This window comes from Canis lupus, chromosome 6 (assembly GCF_003254725.2).
Source record: "Canis lupus dingo isolate Sandy chromosome 6, ASM325472v2, whole genome shotgun sequence".
Taxonomy (NCBI): domain Eukaryota; kingdom Metazoa; phylum Chordata; class Mammalia; order Carnivora; family Canidae; genus Canis; species Canis lupus.
Genome location: NC_064248.1, coordinates 29,859,047 through 29,876,381, shown reverse-complemented (window position 1 = coordinate 29,876,381; position 17,335 = coordinate 29,859,047). Strand labels below are relative to the sequence as shown.

At 44.8% G+C, this 17,335-nt stretch overlaps 1 protein-coding gene and 1 long non-coding RNA gene across 6 annotated transcripts in view; both read left to right on the top strand.

The window, feature by feature from the left end:
- SHISA9 (shisa family member 9) overlaps window positions 1–17,335 on the top strand; it is a 287,792-nt gene that overhangs the window by 99,666 nt on the left and 170,791 nt on the right. The window lies entirely within an intron of this gene.
- LOC112640357 (uncharacterized) overlaps window positions 5,669–17,335 on the top strand; it is a 65,682-nt gene continuing 54,015 nt past the window's right edge. For 3 of the 4 annotated variants that reach the window (XR_003124002.3, XR_003124000.3, XR_003124003.3), the window contains exons 1-4: window positions 5,669–5,871; window positions 5,955–6,028; window positions 6,561–6,605; window positions 11,598–11,719. This is a non-coding gene — a long non-coding RNA (uncharacterized LOC112640357). The remainder of the gene's footprint in view (window positions 5,872–5,954; window positions 6,029–6,560; window positions 6,606–11,597; window positions 11,720–17,335) is intronic. The other variant, XR_003124001.3, reaches the window with a different exon arrangement.

Sequence of the window (17,335 nt, the reverse complement as noted above, 5' to 3'; positions counted from 1 at the left end):
GCAAGAGGGGTCTGGGATCTGATCTACAATTTGATTTAGTCTCTGGCCAGTTGACTCCACCCCTGGGGGGAAGCCATTGACAATGGTCAGTTGAGACTGGTTTCTTGGCATTTCTTGTTTCCTTCCTGGTCTTTTCTCTTGTTGTTTTCTCTGGTCCTCATATTGCCCTCCCTTCTAGCATTTGCCTGGCACCCACATCCTCTACGTCCAGGGTCGTCCTTTATAAGCTATGCGTCAAGCAAGGGGTGGGGGGCGGGGAAGAGGAGAGCGGAGGGTTCCAAGGGAATGGAGGCAATTATAAGCCCAGGAGGGGCACTGAAGCTTGTATTTCCAAAATAGAAATCTGTTTAAAAACCCTTACTGATTCCCAGTCACCTGTCAGCTGTGGTTCTACAATTTATTTTATTTTTTAATTTTTAACAAGATTTTATTTATTTATTTATTTATTTATTTATTTATTTATTTATTTATGAGAGACAGAGAGAGGCAAGGACATATGCAGAGGGAGAAGCAGGCTCCCTGTGGGGAGCCTGATTCGGAACTCAATCTCAGGACCCGGGATCATGCCCTGAGCCAGAGGCAGATGCTCAACCACTGAGTCACCTGGGCATCCCTGTGGTTCTACAATTTAAATGTGCCTAACTATTGCCTTATGAGTTGGTAAAAATGCAGAGTACCAGGCTCCACTGTCAGAGGTCCTGATTTGGTAGATGTGGGCTATCTGTATTGGCAAGAGCCTCTGGGATTCCCTGCTGATGGTCCAGGAACTGAGCTTTGACCTACAGCACAAAATCCAAATGAGCTTTGACCTACAGCACAAAGTCCAAACTCCTCAGTATATGTGTGTCATAGTCTGCTTGGGCTACAATTATGAAATACTATAGACTATAGGCTTAAACAAAAGAAATTTTTCTTCTCACAGTTTTGGAGGCTGGACATCCAAGGTCACGGATCTGGCTGACCCAGTTTTTGGTGAGATCTCTCTTGCTGGCTTGCAGATGGTGCCTTCTTGCTGTGCTTTCCTCCTGGCCTTTCCTTGGTGTGTGTGCAAGGAGGGATGGAAGGAGGGAGGGAGGGAGAAGGAGAGGGAGAGGGAAGAAAAAAGGGACAGGGAGGAGAGAGAGAGAGAGAGAGGGAGAGAGGGGGACAGGGAGAGAGGGAGAGACGGGGAGAGGGAGAGAGAGAGAACTGGTATCTCTTTTTATAAAGACACTAATCCTATTGGATCAAGGCCCCACCTATATGACCTCACTTAACCTTAATTACTTCTATTCCAAACACAGTTGCACTAGGTCGTTAGGGCTTCAAAATAGAAGTTTTTTTTTGGGGGGGGGGGACACACACATTCAGTCCATGAGTATTGCATTCAAGGCTCTTTTTTAAAAAGTGAATTTGTTTTTAATTTTTTAATTTTTACTTTTTTAGAGAGCAAGTGCATATATATGAGTGGGGGTGGGGGAGTGCAGAGGGAGAAAACAATCTTTTTTTAAAAAAATATTTTATTTATTTATACATGAGAGACACAGAGATAGAGAGGCAGAGACACAGACATAGGGAGAAGCAGGTTCCTTGCAGGGAGCCCGATGTGGGACCTGATTCCGGGACCCCAGGATCACGCCCCCAGCCAAAGGCAGCACTAAACTGCTGAGCTACCCTGGCTGCCCGAGAGAGAGAATCTTAAACAAGTTCTACACCGAGGACCAGAGCCCAATGTGGGGCTCAATCTCCTGATCTCGAGATCATGACCTGAGCTGAAATCAAGAGCCAGAGACTTAACCAACTGAACCACCCTGGTGCCCTGCACTCAAGACTCTTTGAGACCATCCTACACATCCTTTGTGTCTCTATCGGCCTTTCCACTTTGCATTGTATGGTCCACATGTACTGAACTATATTAGGCCTCCTATATTTTGGAGGGATAGGTTCCCAGACCTTTGCAGCTTTAAGTGTCAAGCATTCAGAGTGAATCTGATATATACTCCTCTTTGAAGGAATTATACACAAGGACACAAAATCTTGGTTTTATTACTAACAGCAAACATCTGTTATCTTCCCAGTCATGGGCTTCTATGATGATTGGTGGTAGGGCAAGAAGCTCAAGCCCAGAAACCTAAATTAGAATCCTAGTCTTTGTTCTCTTGAATCTGGAAGAGTTGGGTGTGCCAAGCTGAACTGGTTCATTCAGCCTCATGGACAAGGTTGGTGGGCTGTCCTACTTTCCCCGTGACAAGGGACATGTGTGCTGGACCCTCCTTTAGAGCAGGAGTGACTCAACCATGGATTATTTTGCCTCTCCCCATCTTCCCCCAGGGGTCTTTGGCAACATCTGGAGACGTTCTTGGTCATCGCCAGTAGGGGAGAACAGTGGCTTCGGGCAGTTAGTGAGTGAAAGCCAGGGATACTGCTTAATATCCTACAATACCCAGGCCCCTCTTTGCTCCATACATACATCACAAAGAATTTCCCAGTCCAAATAGTATTGAGAGGTTGTGAAATTCAGTTCTAGAGGTTCTTCTGAGGGTTTGTTTGCTGAGGGCATGTTTGCAAAAAGAGTTTTCCGTATTTGGAGGCTGGAAATGAAATGGGAGGGGGGCTTGCTATCCAGTCTTTACAGCTCAGTTATTTTGTCCACTGGTACATTGTGGCTCCATCAGTGTAGCTAATTCTAAACATTTGCATGAGCAACTCCTCTGCCCATGGGTCACAGGAGGACTGGGAGCTGGGACAAGGGAGAAGGGGTTGGAAAACAGATCATTCTCTTCTTTCTGGGCAGAGGTGGCAATGGGGGGGGGGCAGCATGAAGGTGCATTATAAGAGTCTGTGGCTGCCATAATAAATTACTACACACTGCATGACTTTAACACAGCAGAAACTTCTTTCCTTTTTCTTTTAAAGGTTTTATTTATTTATTTATTTATTTATTTATTTATTTATTTATTTATTTGAGAGAGAATGAGTTGGGGGTGGGGGGCTGAGGGAGAGGGAGAAGCAGGCTCTCCACTGAGCAAGGAGCATGACATGGGCCTTGATCCTAGGACACTGAGATCATGACCTGAGCTGAAGGCAGATGCTTAACCAAGTGCCCCCAGAAGCTTATCTTCTTACAGTTTGGGAGGACAAAAGTCTGAAATCAAGGTGTTGGTTGGGCCACACTGTTTCCAAAGTCTCAAAGAAGGATCCTTCTTTGTGTCTTCCAGCCTCTAGTGGCTCCAGGTGTTCCTTGACTTGTGGCTTGTGGCCAACCTCTGCCTCCATCTTCACATGACCTCTTCTTCTTTTTGTGTTGTAAATCTCCCTCTGCCTTTCCCTTAAAAGGACTCCTCTGGATTTAGAGCCCACCTGGATAATCCAGGATGATCTCATCTTGAGATCCTTAATTGGATTACATCTGCAAAGACCATTTTTCTAAATAAGGTCACATTCACAGTTCTGGGGATTAGGACTTGGACAGTGTTTTGGAGGGGTTGTTATCTGACCTACCCCAGAATGGGATAAAACAGAAAGATGGAAGAGGATAAAAAAACACACTATGGAATATGATTTACCTCCTAAAATTCAAGGAAAGAGGCTGAGGACGGAGAAAGGAGCAGTAATAGGGCATCCACCATGCGCCAGGAACTGGGCCAAAGCTCTCCATTTCTCAGTTCCGTTAATCCTCACGGATACTTGGTGGATTGGTTATCTCCATCTTAAAGATGGAAATAGAAGCTCAGAGAAAGTAAACAAGTGGCTCAAGCACATACAGAAATTGAACACAGGTCTGCTGTTTCCAGAGCCTGTGCTCTTTCTAGGATAAAGGGAGCATTTGCAGCCTCTTACTAGCAGCTGCGGGGAGAGGCCAACGCCAGAACATCTATTTTGCAACAGAGAAGCTGTCATTGCTCATCCTGGGCCTCCCCCAGCCTGGCGTTCACCTGCTTCCTTTGGCAGCCGGAACTCAGGTGCTGGACAGCCCAGCTGGCCTGGAGCCTCCTGAGGCAGGGGTATGGAGGCAGAGTTTGGCTGGTTCAGAGGCAACACCCCTTTTGGCACCCTTGCCCACTTGGCACTGCAGAAGAGCTGGTCCTGCAGATAAATATTAGAGGGTTTGGAGTCCCTACTCCCACCGGTGCTGGGATTGGAACAACTGAGGCAGAATTTTCTAAGAGAGGCTGTACAGTGTTATAGCAAGAGAAGGTTGGAGTAGACACACCTGGCTTCCAATCTCACCTTTCTCACTACTGGGCTGTGTGACCACAGGTGAGTTATTTCAGCTCTCTGAGCCTCGGCAGCTTGCTTAACATCGAACTAAGGGTATTACTGACCACCCTTGTGCAGTAAACATCTCGAATCCTGCTGCACAACGGATTCTTCAAATCCCTGGGTTGGCTGAAGTTTCCTGAGATGCTTGCCCTCTGCATGGCCAGGTCTCTGCTTAACTCCGCAGTTGTAAAGCTAGGACCTCTTTGTCAGGTACCTTCTGTCAAATGCAAATGTGGTGTGTATCATTGCTGGCAGATCAAAAGAGGTTATTAAAACTCTGCCTTTTGTTTCTTATAAAAGGAAACTTAAACCTCAGCACTGAGCATGCAACTCAGAAATTCCACTCCTTGGTGTTTACCCAAGAGAACTGAAAATTACATCCACACAAAGGCATCTACACTAATATTCATAGAAGCTTTATTCAGAATAGCCCCAGACTGGAAACAACCCAGACGTCCGACAGGAGAGTGAATAAACCAACTGTGGTACATCCACACAATGGAATGATTCTCATCAATAAAAAGGAATGAATATTGATACATGCAAAAAAACATGGTTGAGTCTCAAAAACATTCTGTGCAGTGAGAGAAGCATACTGTACGATTCTATTTATGCTCGGATGCTCGGAGGGTAAAACTATAGTCATGGAGAGTGGATCAGTGCTTGCCTGGCGGGGTGGGGATGGAGTAACGGACTTCAAACAGGTGGGAGAGACCTTCCTGAGGTCTCTTTCTTCATTGTCATGATGGTCACCTTACTGTACATGTGATGGGGTTGGTGGAATTGTACTGCTTTGAACATGGGTGCATTTTATTATATGCAAATTATATATGATATATAAGTCATATGTAATATACAATAATATATAACATTATAAATTATATAATATATAATAATATATATTATTATATATTATATAATAACTATATAACTGACAGTTCCTGTATATTATAAATCATATATAGTATATAATAATATATAATCATATAAGTCATATATAAAATATATTATATATTATATATAATATACAGTAATATATAATATAAATTATATATAATAATATATTACATATAATTATATTATATATATACAGCTAATATATAATAATATATACATACATAAACCTCAATAGAGTCTCTTTTTCTAAAAATCTGCCTCTGTCTCTGGGCACTGTGCATCTCTACGCGCCTTCATGGTCAGACTGCCTCTCCCCCAGGTGCTAACAGGTATGGTCCTTACTGGTCCAAGCCCCCACCCCAAGGAGAAGAGAGCTTCTTATAATTTAAAATTAGAGCGTGGATTGTTATTGGGCTAGCTGTGTCATGTGACCCTTTCCGCTGAACCAATCACTGTCCAGGGGATGGTAATGGCATTCCCGGATTGGTCAGGCCTGGATCACGTGCCAGATCCGGGAAGTGGGGTCAGGCCTTTAGACCTACCGCGTGAGCGTGCGGGAGCGGCCAGTGGAGGCGGAGGTGGTGGCAGAAGGAGGAGGAGCCCGTGGGCTGCGTGGACCTGGCCCGGCTGTGACCTTCCTGGGTACCTGTCTCTCTTTCTGACCCCAACATCCTCCGGAATTAGAGAGATCTGCCTCTGCTTCGTGTCTGGCGTGGCTGCCGCCGGTGTGAGGTAGTAGAAAGACAGGGGCGTTGACGTGGGTTCGAGGCTTGGCGCGGCTTCCCCGTGACCCCGTGACCCCGTGCGGTTTACAGGACTTCTCTAGGAATCCGCTAACGTACCTCTGAGGCAAGCGGAAGGGCCAGCCCTCCCGCCCCGCGACCCCGCAGTGAGTATTAAGTGAGATCATTCACATCGGGTGTTGGCAGAACTCCGGGCACACCGTTCAGCCTTTAATGTCCTCCAGTATTACTGCTTCTGCCCGTTCAGATTTCTTTTAAGAACTGACAGTTCCTGTTTACGATCGGGGGTAGCACGTCTCGGGACCCTGCCAGGTGCCCCGGGCACTCCCGTCGCCCTACACACGGATGGCATCCTTGCTACAGGCACCTGCCACTCATCCTGCCCGAGCGCCTTCTCCGGGTGCTCTTCGCGCATGCGCGGTGGGCTACAAGTGCTGAGCCCTCCGCCGGCCAGGGGTACCAGCCTTCTCATCTTCTCCTGGGTGGGACGACTCAGGGCCACATTCGACTGCATCTGGCAGCGCTTCCGCTTCCCCATCCCCCACTACAGGGCTGAGCCTCTGATTCCTGGTAGTAAGACGCCCTTTCACAGGGGATTAGCTTTCGCCCCTTTCTTTAACCACCCAGTCAGTGCTTTCCTCCCTAACTAGACAATTTGCATCCAAACATTCTTTCAAGGGCCTGCATCTGATGGGAACCCAACCTGAGATCCAGACCCTCTGAGTGAGTTGAAACATCCTGTTTTTTTTTTTTTTTCTTGCTTGTTTTGTTTTGTTTTTAAAATCTATTTATTTATGATAGAGAGAGAGAGAGAGAGAGAGAGGCAGAGACACAGGAGGGAGAAGCAGACTCCATGCCGGGAGCCCGACATGGGACTCCATCTTGGGTCTCCAGGATCAGGTCCTGGGCTGAAGGTGGTGCTAAACTGCTGAGCCACCCAGGGATCCCTCCTGTTGGTTTTTTGCTCTTGGCTGGCATCACTCATTGGTCTGGTGTTACAGTGTGGGGTACTTACCCCCTGCAGGCCAGGGGTGTTGACTGGCAGCTCTTTGAGGGCCTGCTGAATAAAATATCATAGAAAAGAATTAATTATTCCTTAATAAATGCAGTTTGCTGGATAGGCAAACCCGATAAAAACATTTATAGAGAGAAATGCAGTGGGAGCCATGAATCCCCAAAGGCCCCTGTGTGGCAAAAAGAGAGGGAGTCACTGACAGGGGAGTTCTCAGTAAATATTGGTTGAGTGATTGATTAGCCTGGCACCTTGCATTGGCTATTACTCAGTGTCAGAATAATGAGCTGTGGGTTTGTGTGCAGCCAAGTGACTTTGCAGAACCACAAGGTTTGGAAGGCTGAGCACATACCTCCAGGCCACTCCTGTAGCTCTGTTGTGTTGACAGAGAGGACCTCGTTTGAGAAAACAATGGCTAAATCAAGTGCCACTGCGCGCCTTGGTTACAGTAGGTCTTATTCTAGGCATATTGGAAATGACTTTTCCTTGGGGTCCACAGCCTCAGATTTTTTTTGAAAAAGAGATTGTATTTATTTGTTCATGAGAGACACAGAAAGAGAGAGGCAGAGACAGAGGCAGAGGGAGAAGCCAGGTCCATGAAGGAAACCTGATGCAGGACTCGATTTCCCCTGGGCCAAAGGCAGACGCTCAACTGCTGAGCCACTCAGGGGTCCCCGCAGTCTCAGATTTTAATCCTTCTCTTGCCAACTGTCTCCCTGAGTAACCTCGGTGAGTCCCTGGCTCTCTCTGGCCCTCAGTTTCTTCCTCTGTCAAATGGAGTGCTTTGGGTGAAGAGGCCCCAGGGTGTATTGTGAGCTGTATGAGTGCTATTGTCTTGTCAAGGGTGTATTCAGCCACTGGACCTTTTCTGTGATGTGAGTTGGTAGCAAATGGACCCTGACCCATTTTACAGGTGGAATAACTGAGACAGACTGAGCCTTATCTTGCAGTCACTACATACTGTGCCGAGTTTTTAAAATTTCAGTGCAGAGACTTGTGTAATTCCTGAGACCTGACAGCCAAGGGTCGGGCAGCTTAGACATGTATCAAAGGAAATAGTGGTGTTTAGGTGAAGCATGCCAGTAGGGAAAGCATGTGAGTGCTACAGACTGATAAATATGGGTTTGGATTGTAGTTTAGCCACCTTGCTGGTTCTCTGAATCTCAGTGTCTTCACTTTTAAAATGGGAGAAATCATATTTATGTTACAAGTTAAGATTTAGGCTCCCATGAGCTAGTTCTGTTACAACACTCATCCTCCCCTCCCCCCACCCCCAACAAGAATCTGTTCCAGTGCGGTTAATCTATTAGGAGAACAATTCGAATATTGTGTGGGTCTCACATTTGCTTACGTGCAGTTTTATCAGTGAGAAACAATAGGCGCGTGAAGATAACTGCCAGACTCAACCAAACTGAGCCACGTAGAATGGTGCAAAATGCACCCATGCACACCCCTCAGATGAACTGAGAGCCCTATGCATCCACACTTGGTGTTAAAACTTTCCATTTGATTTTGGATAGCCAAGTGTCAATCCTACCCTTTCCCAACTCATACTGCAGCCCTTCCAGCACACACCTCCACAAGCCAATTTCAGGTCTTTCCCAAGGTAAATTGGCATATTTATTGTCAGATGCATGTATTTTAAAACCACTATGTATAAATGGTGCTACCATTTAGGTTCCTGTTTTGTTTTGTTTTGTTTTGTTTTTTTCTAAATGTGTCACTGGTGAACTTTCTGAGTGTTTAACCCCAACCTCACTTCCCCATAAGCTCTGTGATTTTTGTTGCATGATTTTGCATGGCGCAGTGACTTTCAGGGATGCATGTGTTGTGCTAGAGCAGAACTATATACAGTGAAGTGCCTGGGGTAGTGCATAGCACAGAGTGAATGTCACAGTGTCCTCCTCACTTTTTATCCTCAGGTGCTAGAAAGTAGAAAGACACGTATTGTGAATCTTGATTGTTAGTAAAAGAAACTACTCAACATTTATAGGTAGAAAAGAGGGACTTACTAGAATTCTACAGGGATGGACAGGAATGGAACTTGGCTTCAGGGAAGTTGTAGTTATGAACTTTGGTTGTAAAAAATAGAAAACCCAACTCACACTTGCTAAGACAAAAAGAAGCATATTGGCTTGTGCCTCAAAAGTCTGCAGATTTGCTTCAGTCACAGCTGGATCAGGGAACTCAAGCCATGCCATGTCACTGGGACTTCTTTCTATCCCTCAGCTGTGCCTTCTGCTCTGTTGGCTCTGTTTCCAGGCAGGCTTTATCCTAGTGGTGGCAAGATGGTGGCCAGCAATTCCTGGCTCACATCCATACAGCTTCAAGTCTAGTGGGAAAGAGAGACTACTCTTCCTTCTAGTTTCATCTGCCTAAATCCTGAGATTTGCTGGCTCTAATTGGGTCCTATTTCCACTCTTGAAATGATAATTGTGGGCAGAAGAGTATGATGCTCTTATTTGGCCCAGCTTTGGGGACCCACCCTGCCCTGAAATTAGGGTGCAGTCGGCTTTTCTGCAAATGATAGGCACTAAGGCTGGGGAAACAATGTATCTCCAAAGAAAATTCCAAGTATTAGTTTCCTGTATAAGGAAGAATGACTATTGGACAGGCAAACACAACACAATGCCATTGTAAGAAGTTACCAAACCAGGCATTTAGAAGCCATTTCCATTTTCTTTCCTACTCAATGCTTCATTCTTTTCTTTCCTGAAACCTTCCTTTCTTTGCTTTTCTGATTCACATGATTTTTATCATGGACAGAATCTGCCAACCTCACGCTTGCCAAACTCTTACAGAGCCAGCCACCAGAAGGGAGTGACTATCCAATTCAAAATTCTAAAGGAAGGATTCTGTCCCAGCTTGGATCAGGGGCCCACTTGCATTCAAATGACCTGACTCAGGCGTGGGGGTGTTGCTGTTCTATCGTACAAACAGATGCCAGGAGCCCACTGTTATGTCTGTAGATGGTGAGACCAACAGGAATGGCCAGTGTGAGTTGGCCAGTTCATGGCAAGGCAGGTCTTTTCCACTTGCTCCTGCCTTTACTGCTTTCAGGATTCAAGCCCAAGATGGCTTAGCCCATTTTTGATAAAGTGGAGGATTCTCATTAGGATACCTTTGTCTGAGGCCAGAAACCATCGCATCCCACAAGCAAAGGAGTAGTTTGCTTGATTCCTAGGGATCTCTAGTCCATTTAACAGGATAGAGGGGACCACAGAGGAGTTGGTGGGGGTAGAGGCAGTGAGCACCACCAACACGTCTTTACACGAATGACCCGATTTCTCAGCTTCTCTTTCACCTCCTGGCCCTGCTAGACTTGCTAATGAACAGCAGCGCTGACTCATATCTTATAGAAGTCAGGTCGTTGGGACATTCTTTTTTCTGGGATGAGGGAAATTGGATCATAGATATTCAGCCTCCGTCCGGAATTAGTGAGATATGAGAGCAGGAAAGTAATTTAAGTTTATCATTTTGGTCCACTTGGAGATTGTTTTGCGTTGCAGATTGTCATGACAGACCCAATTCTACAGCCCTCCCAGTATACACACTCTTCTCCGTATGACTTTGCAGTTGCCCTCACAAAGAAGTATAATTATCTCCGCAGCCTCTTGAATTTGGCCTGGCCTGTGATTTGCTTTGACTGATAGTATATTGATAGAAGCAACTATATACCGGTTCTGAGCTTAGAGCTGAGGAGACCCCATGTGTTTCTACTTATGCTTCTTGCTTCTCTACCATTGCCCAGAAAACATGCCCAAACAGGCCTATCAGAGGATAACAGACACCTGAAGTATAGCTGACACCCCCCAATAACCCCATCTGAGGTTTTCACAGATTAGCCAACAGTCACCAGGTCCTGATGTGTCCATGAGCTGAGCTGAGACCAGAAGATCTACTGGATGATCCTAGCCTCAGCCACTGATCATAGACTTGGGAGCTCAACAAATGCTTTTTTTTTTTTAATCTCAGTATTTTGGGTGCAGCGGTGACTTTTAAAGTAGCATTATTGTGCTAACACATCATTGATATATTTGGGAGAGAACTAAGAGCTCCGTATATGAGTATGTATTATGCAACAGACACTTTATGTACACTGGCTTTTGTCTTTCCACTGCATTTAGGTAGGTTACACTTTGTAGACAACTGAGATGGGAATTAAAGAAATAAGTGACTTACTTAGGGCCAATGAGCTAGTAAGGGGTTAGTTTGAAATAACAAGACAGATAATTCCCTAGCTATTAGTCCAAAGAGCTCCATAATTCAGAATGAAGGGGGGGGGGGACATTCTCACGCATTGTGTCATCCTGAGGTTGATTATGTCTTCCTGTAACTCTGTTTTAATAGCTTCTACCATAAAGATCTTGGATTTGTTGTTGGCGTTAAAACCATACTTAAAGGAGCAAAAATTTGAACAGACAGTTCACCAAAGAAGATATACAAATGGTTGATCAGCTCATGAAAAGGTGCTCAACATCATTAGTCACCAGGGAAATGCAAATTAAAACTGTAATAATCTATCACCCATTAGAATGGCTACATTAAATAGAGTGACAATATCACAAGTGATGACAAAAACGTGGAGGCCACTAGAATTCTCATACATGGCAGGGGTAAAAGGCTACGACAGAAAAGAATTTGGTAGTTCTTTTGTAAAGTTAAATCTGCACTGACATATGACTCATCAATTGCACTTCTAGGTATTTACTCAAGATACATGTAAACACATCTATGCAAAGACTTTACAGTGATGTTCATAGCAGCCATATTCATGATAGTTCTAAACTGGAAGCAACCCCCAAATCCATCTATAGGTGAATAGGTAAGTAAACCAATTGTGAGATGTTAGTTAACAATGAAAATTAGTTAACTACTGATATATGCATTCATATGGATGAATTCCAAAAAAAAATCGTGTGGAGGGGAAGAAGGTGGATATAAATGAATACATACTATGTAATTCCAATAACATAAAGTCTAGAACTGACAAATCAATCTATATGACTCAAGGCAAGTCAGTGTGTTTTCTGTGGCTGAGGGCATGGGATTTATTCATATGGGGCCCAAGGGGGCTTTTGAGGGTGATGGAGATGTTCTATATCTTCATAGTGGTGATGGTTAGTTAAACCAGCATCTAAATTTGTCAAAAGCCATCAAAATGTACAATTAAAATAAGTGCATTCAATTGTACATAAATTATACCCAATAGTGTTGACTTTCAGAAAGATCTAAAATTATGTCTTTATGTCTTTTTGAAAGTCAGATGGTTAGGAATTCTTAGGAGATGGTGAATGGTATGGCATAAAACCAGCTTCTGGAAATTAGGGGGGAAAAAGCACCCCCTCCCCCGATGCTGCCCAAGATAATTCAGAACCACGGACAGCACTTCAGCTTTCAAAGATCTAATGCAGGTAAAGCTGTTAGCACAGAGCCTGGCAAGAGAGTTAAGCACTTACTAAAAGGCAGTTCAAAATACCCTTTAATGAATGCCTACTATGTGCCAAGTATCATGTAAGACCCTATTTATATGCATTATTTCATTTTATTCTCAACAGCCACTAGTATTATCCTCACTTTGCAGTTGAGAAGTGAAGCATTTTCCTTAGTGCAGTTTTATAGGGGAAAGGAAAGTGAGGAATGATCATACACACACACACACACACACACACACACACACAGGTTAAACTTTAAGATGCTTCCTGAAAGGGGAAAGGGCATTCTTGCTTCTCGTATAATCAAGCGCTGCTTCCAGGGTGTCTGAAGGCAGGGTAGTCATCAGGCAAGCAGGTGTACCTGCCAGCTTGTGGAGGAACCACAGGTACATTTCCCCTAGCCTCTGGCAGATTGTTTTTTACATACGAAATTACTTGTCAGGCAGACGTTTTTTTCTCCCTGAGTTCTCATAAGATAGAAACAACAGTGTTACATAACATGCATCGGCAGAGTTGGTTTTGTAGAGCATCTGACCAAGATTGGGGGGTGGGCAGCAGCAAGGGAGGAGGCAAGCCGTAGCTAAGAGAGTCTCAAAGGCTGAGGTTCTGGGAAGGCTGCTGGATGAGAGCATGGGGCAGAGATGAACCCTTATCATTGGAGATTGGGCAAAGGCCCAAGCTGGGAGCTCAAACCTGGGATCCTGGCATGTAAGCATCTCCTCCAGTTCACACTGTCATCCCTGTGTTCCACATCCATCTCTTGCCTGAACTTCAGAAGTAGCCTTCTGAGTCTTCCCACTTCCAGCCTTTCCTCAGCTTAATCCTAGAGCTCTGTACATGTGTATCAGATCTTTTTCACTCCCTTCTATCAAATGTATGAAACATTCTCCCAAATGGAACCTCCTCATGCAAAGCCTTTCACAAACATCAGGTGTCATTCAAAATCAGGGCCCTGAATACTTCACCAGTATCCTTCCTTATCCCTATGCACCCTTGTTCCTCCCCCTTCTGAACTGTTTGCAGGCCCCTGAATGCATCACGCTGTGCGGTATTTTGCCCGCATGGTTCCTTCTACTGGGATCCCTTTTCCTTCCTCAACTATCTCTCTAACTCCTAAATATCCCCCAAGCAGCTTCTCCCAGGGTCTTCCTCATCTCTCTCCTCCATTACCTTCCAGCTGAATTAGAGATCCCTTCTTTGTGCTCCCATGGTATCCCTTTCCAATCCCTTATTAAAACTTGTACTTGGTAATATGTGGATCTGTTTAATCATTCTATGGTTTGCCCTTTGCTCCATTTCTCTTCCTTTTCCCCATTTCCTTTGGAACACCTAGGATAATCGTTTTAGGGCCCCACTCTTGTTGACATTGTTCCAGCTACTGTGTTGTTTTGGGGAGGGAGGGCAAGGGAAGTAGGGTTCCCCAGTGTGTACCATACTCTTTCTGCCTCAGGGCCTTTGTATGTTCTATTCCTACTAGCTGGAATTCCCTCATCCTTTCCCATAGTTTCCCGTCTCATGACTAACTCTTCTCTGAGCCTTAGAATCATCCTGCATGTTTCTTTAAACACATATACAAACAATGTGAAATCATATATTTGCTGATGTGATCATTGTGAGTTTTCTCATCCTGGCTAGATTATAAGCTCCAGAGAGGTGGAGACCACATGTCATATCTGTGTTACCCACACTGAATTACTAGCATCTGCATATAATAGAGGTTCGGTAAATTTTTATCGACTCACTCAATGGCTCTAACTTGTTCCCTCATTTTGGAGTAAAAAAGTTGATAATATTAATTGTCATTTACCTGTTTCAGTTTACAAATGACTTTGACATACAATGTCTTACATATTTCTACTTGAGCTTTCTGAGATTGACAGCACAAGGTTATTACCCCATTTTTCAGAAGGGAAACTTGATGCTCAGAGAGGTTAAGTGACTTGACAAGGTCATCCATCTATTCAGGAACCTTCACCTCCTGCTCTTTTCATGCTCCTGACTCTGGCTTCTTTATATGGAAAAGACATTCCTGACTAATGTGTCCATGCCATGAGTTTGTTTATTTCCATAACTCATAGAGGAGGTTGCCAGACTAAGGAGGGTAGCGTTTTTAGAGCCCAGAAAAAGCTACAGTATAATGCAGGCCCTTATTACATTACCCTTTGGAAGATGAATTGGAGCTGCCAAGCATTTGCCTAAATCAATAAGCAGTGTGGCATTAACTAGTGTGAGGTTCATTTCTCGTCCCCAAATGAGGAGCAGTTGGTGTAGAGGGAATATGCGCTAATCCCACACACCTGTTCTTTGGCAGTGACCGTAAGCACAAAAGCTCCATAGAAAGAGGGCTGACAGGCAAGAACATGGCGGGCTCTGGGACCACACAGACCTGATTTCATAATTTGGCCCTGACGATGTCCAGCTATGTGACCTGGACCTCAGTTTTCTTATCTGACAAAGTGGGAATCTGAAGCCATTTCTCAGCTTCCCCCTCAGTGGTTGGTCTCCTTGAATCTCCCCCCTCCTTCCCGGGTCTTGTCCACTCCATCTGCATGATATGTCCTGCATCTCTTCGCTTCTTGGCACTGTCTGGTCCAGGCCACCATCATCTCCCTGCTGGTAACCTGCCATAGCCTCCTACTTGGTTTCCCGATTCCACCCTTGCTCCCTTCACAGCCTGTTCTCCACAGGGCCGTCAGAGTTGTCCTTCAAAACACAAATCAGACCATCCACCTGCAAATTCCTCATTATGCCCTGCAAGGCATGCGTCATCTGGTCTCTGCCTCCCTGTCTTGCTCATCGACACCTCCCTGTGCCTTTACTACTCAGTTACAAACACACTGGCCTCTTCTCGTTCCTCAAACGCATGACTCTTCTTCCCACCCGGGTGCTTTTACGCTTGTTCCCATGGCCTGAGGTGCTATTCTCTCTACTGTTTGTTTGCATGACCATCTCCTTGTCATTCATATTTCAGCTCAAATGCCACTTCTACAAATGGTCTCCCTTTCTAAAAAACTTCCTGCCCTGCCAGTTTCTTTCTTTTGCAACTGCCTGTTTAAATTTTTTTTATAGCGTTGATCACATTCCAAATGATCTCATTCATTTGCATGTTTTCATGTTTATGGCCTGACTCCCTCATTAGAATATAAACTTCAAGAGAGAGGGATCTGGCCTATTTTTTTCCCTGCTCTATCATCAGTGCCTTACACAGTGTCTGATGCATAAAACATCCCCATAGGATTTTTGAATTAAAAATAGGGAAGAGTCGCTCAGTAAAGAAAAGCTTCTTTTACTTCTTTGTATCATGCTAAGGTCTGAGGACTCTTAGAGGTAGCTTTTTGGCACAAGTGAATACTAAACATATGATTTCGAGAGTCAGTAGCAAACATTGCTTGTCTTAAGCTGCCCCACTGAACTTCACAAGTACCTTTTCTAGAGCCAGCCTGATTTTTCTACCACTTGTCGTGGGGAGTAAGTGTGGAATCCTGAATCTCACTTACAGGGACCCTCCAACCTAGAAATATATACCTTTGCTTCCAAGTAAGTGAGTAACAGGGGTCTTGTAGCAGACATAAGCCCTTCATCCATCTGTTTATCCATCCATCCATCCATCCATCCATCCATCATCCATCATCCATCCATCCAGTCAACAGATACTGTGTTGTTGAGGGCACGTTCTATGCAAGTACCCAGGATAGAGCATTGGTACAGCATTGATACGTACATCTTTTCCTCTCAACAGCTCATAGCTGGGTGTGATGTTTCGATGATGGTACTCCATTGGAACAGCAACGCTGTCCACAGGAGCAGTGCTGCTCTCTCAAAAGCACCCCCTTTCTTTACCATTTCCTCCCTGGCCAAATGGAGCCTGCCTTTTTGGCCAACTTGATCTCCTGTTTGCCTCTCTCTGTCCGACACCCGATCCCTCTTTGTGCCTTGGGCTCTAATATCATTATCAGCCCATGGCTGATCCAGATTTAGGATGCCTGCCTTTGGCTTCCCCCTTGGGCTTGGCCAGTCTCTGACTCCCTGTTCTACTGTCATCAAGCTTTGCAACCTGCCTGGCCCCGCCCCCACATCTAATGTCCTGCCCTCCTCTTTTAGGCTGCGCTCTGTTCCTTGTCAAGGTCAGGTAACCCCAGATACAATTTCTGTGGTACACCATCTACCCTCAGCAGCCATCCTGAGGCTTGGGCTTGCAAAATACGACACTACGTGTTGCTGTATTCTGATTATTTTGTGTTCTGAAATCCCGATGAACAAGTTATTTAAAGGAAGGGTTCTATGGCTCTGATCAAGTTTTAAAAGTGCAGATCAGATCAAACAACTGCACAAACCAGTTTCTTCTCATGTTAGCAAAATGTCGAAGCAGTGTCTAGGTTAGCAGTTCTCAAATTTTAGAGTAATTGAGGCTTGTTGAGGAAGCTTGATAAAATACCAATTCCTGGGCTTCAACTCCACAGATTCTAATTCAGTATGTGATAGGACTTCAGAATCTGTGATTTTAACTACGAGCTCCCTGGGAATTCTGATGTAGGTCCAGGGGTCATATCAAGAATATTTAACACATATTATGACATAAGCACCATCTAGCCAACAAGATCTTGTCCATGCCCCTCAACCTTTAACCACCTGCCTGGCTTGACCTTTTTGTTTCTGGATTGAGACAAGGGTTCAGGGGACTTTGAAGGAGGAGTGTAGCATTTGGATAATCCAGTGGATATTTAGGGTTCTCAGGGCAGTGGCTATTACCAACAAATGTGGACATGTTTCTGTATTTTAATAACCGGTATGACTCCTTATCTTTTCCACGATCTGCTGGGTAGAAGGTCTGCAGAATACAGTTTGAACACAAGGCATAAGGAGGACTGGAAATCTTGGACCAGTGCCCACCTCACCCTATAACTGGGTGTTCATGTTTACTAGCGTCTAGAAGAGGCTTCTTTCTTGCTGCTCACAAAGTTTCAGCACCATGCATGTGATTGCTTTTGGCTCATTGGCAGAATTTG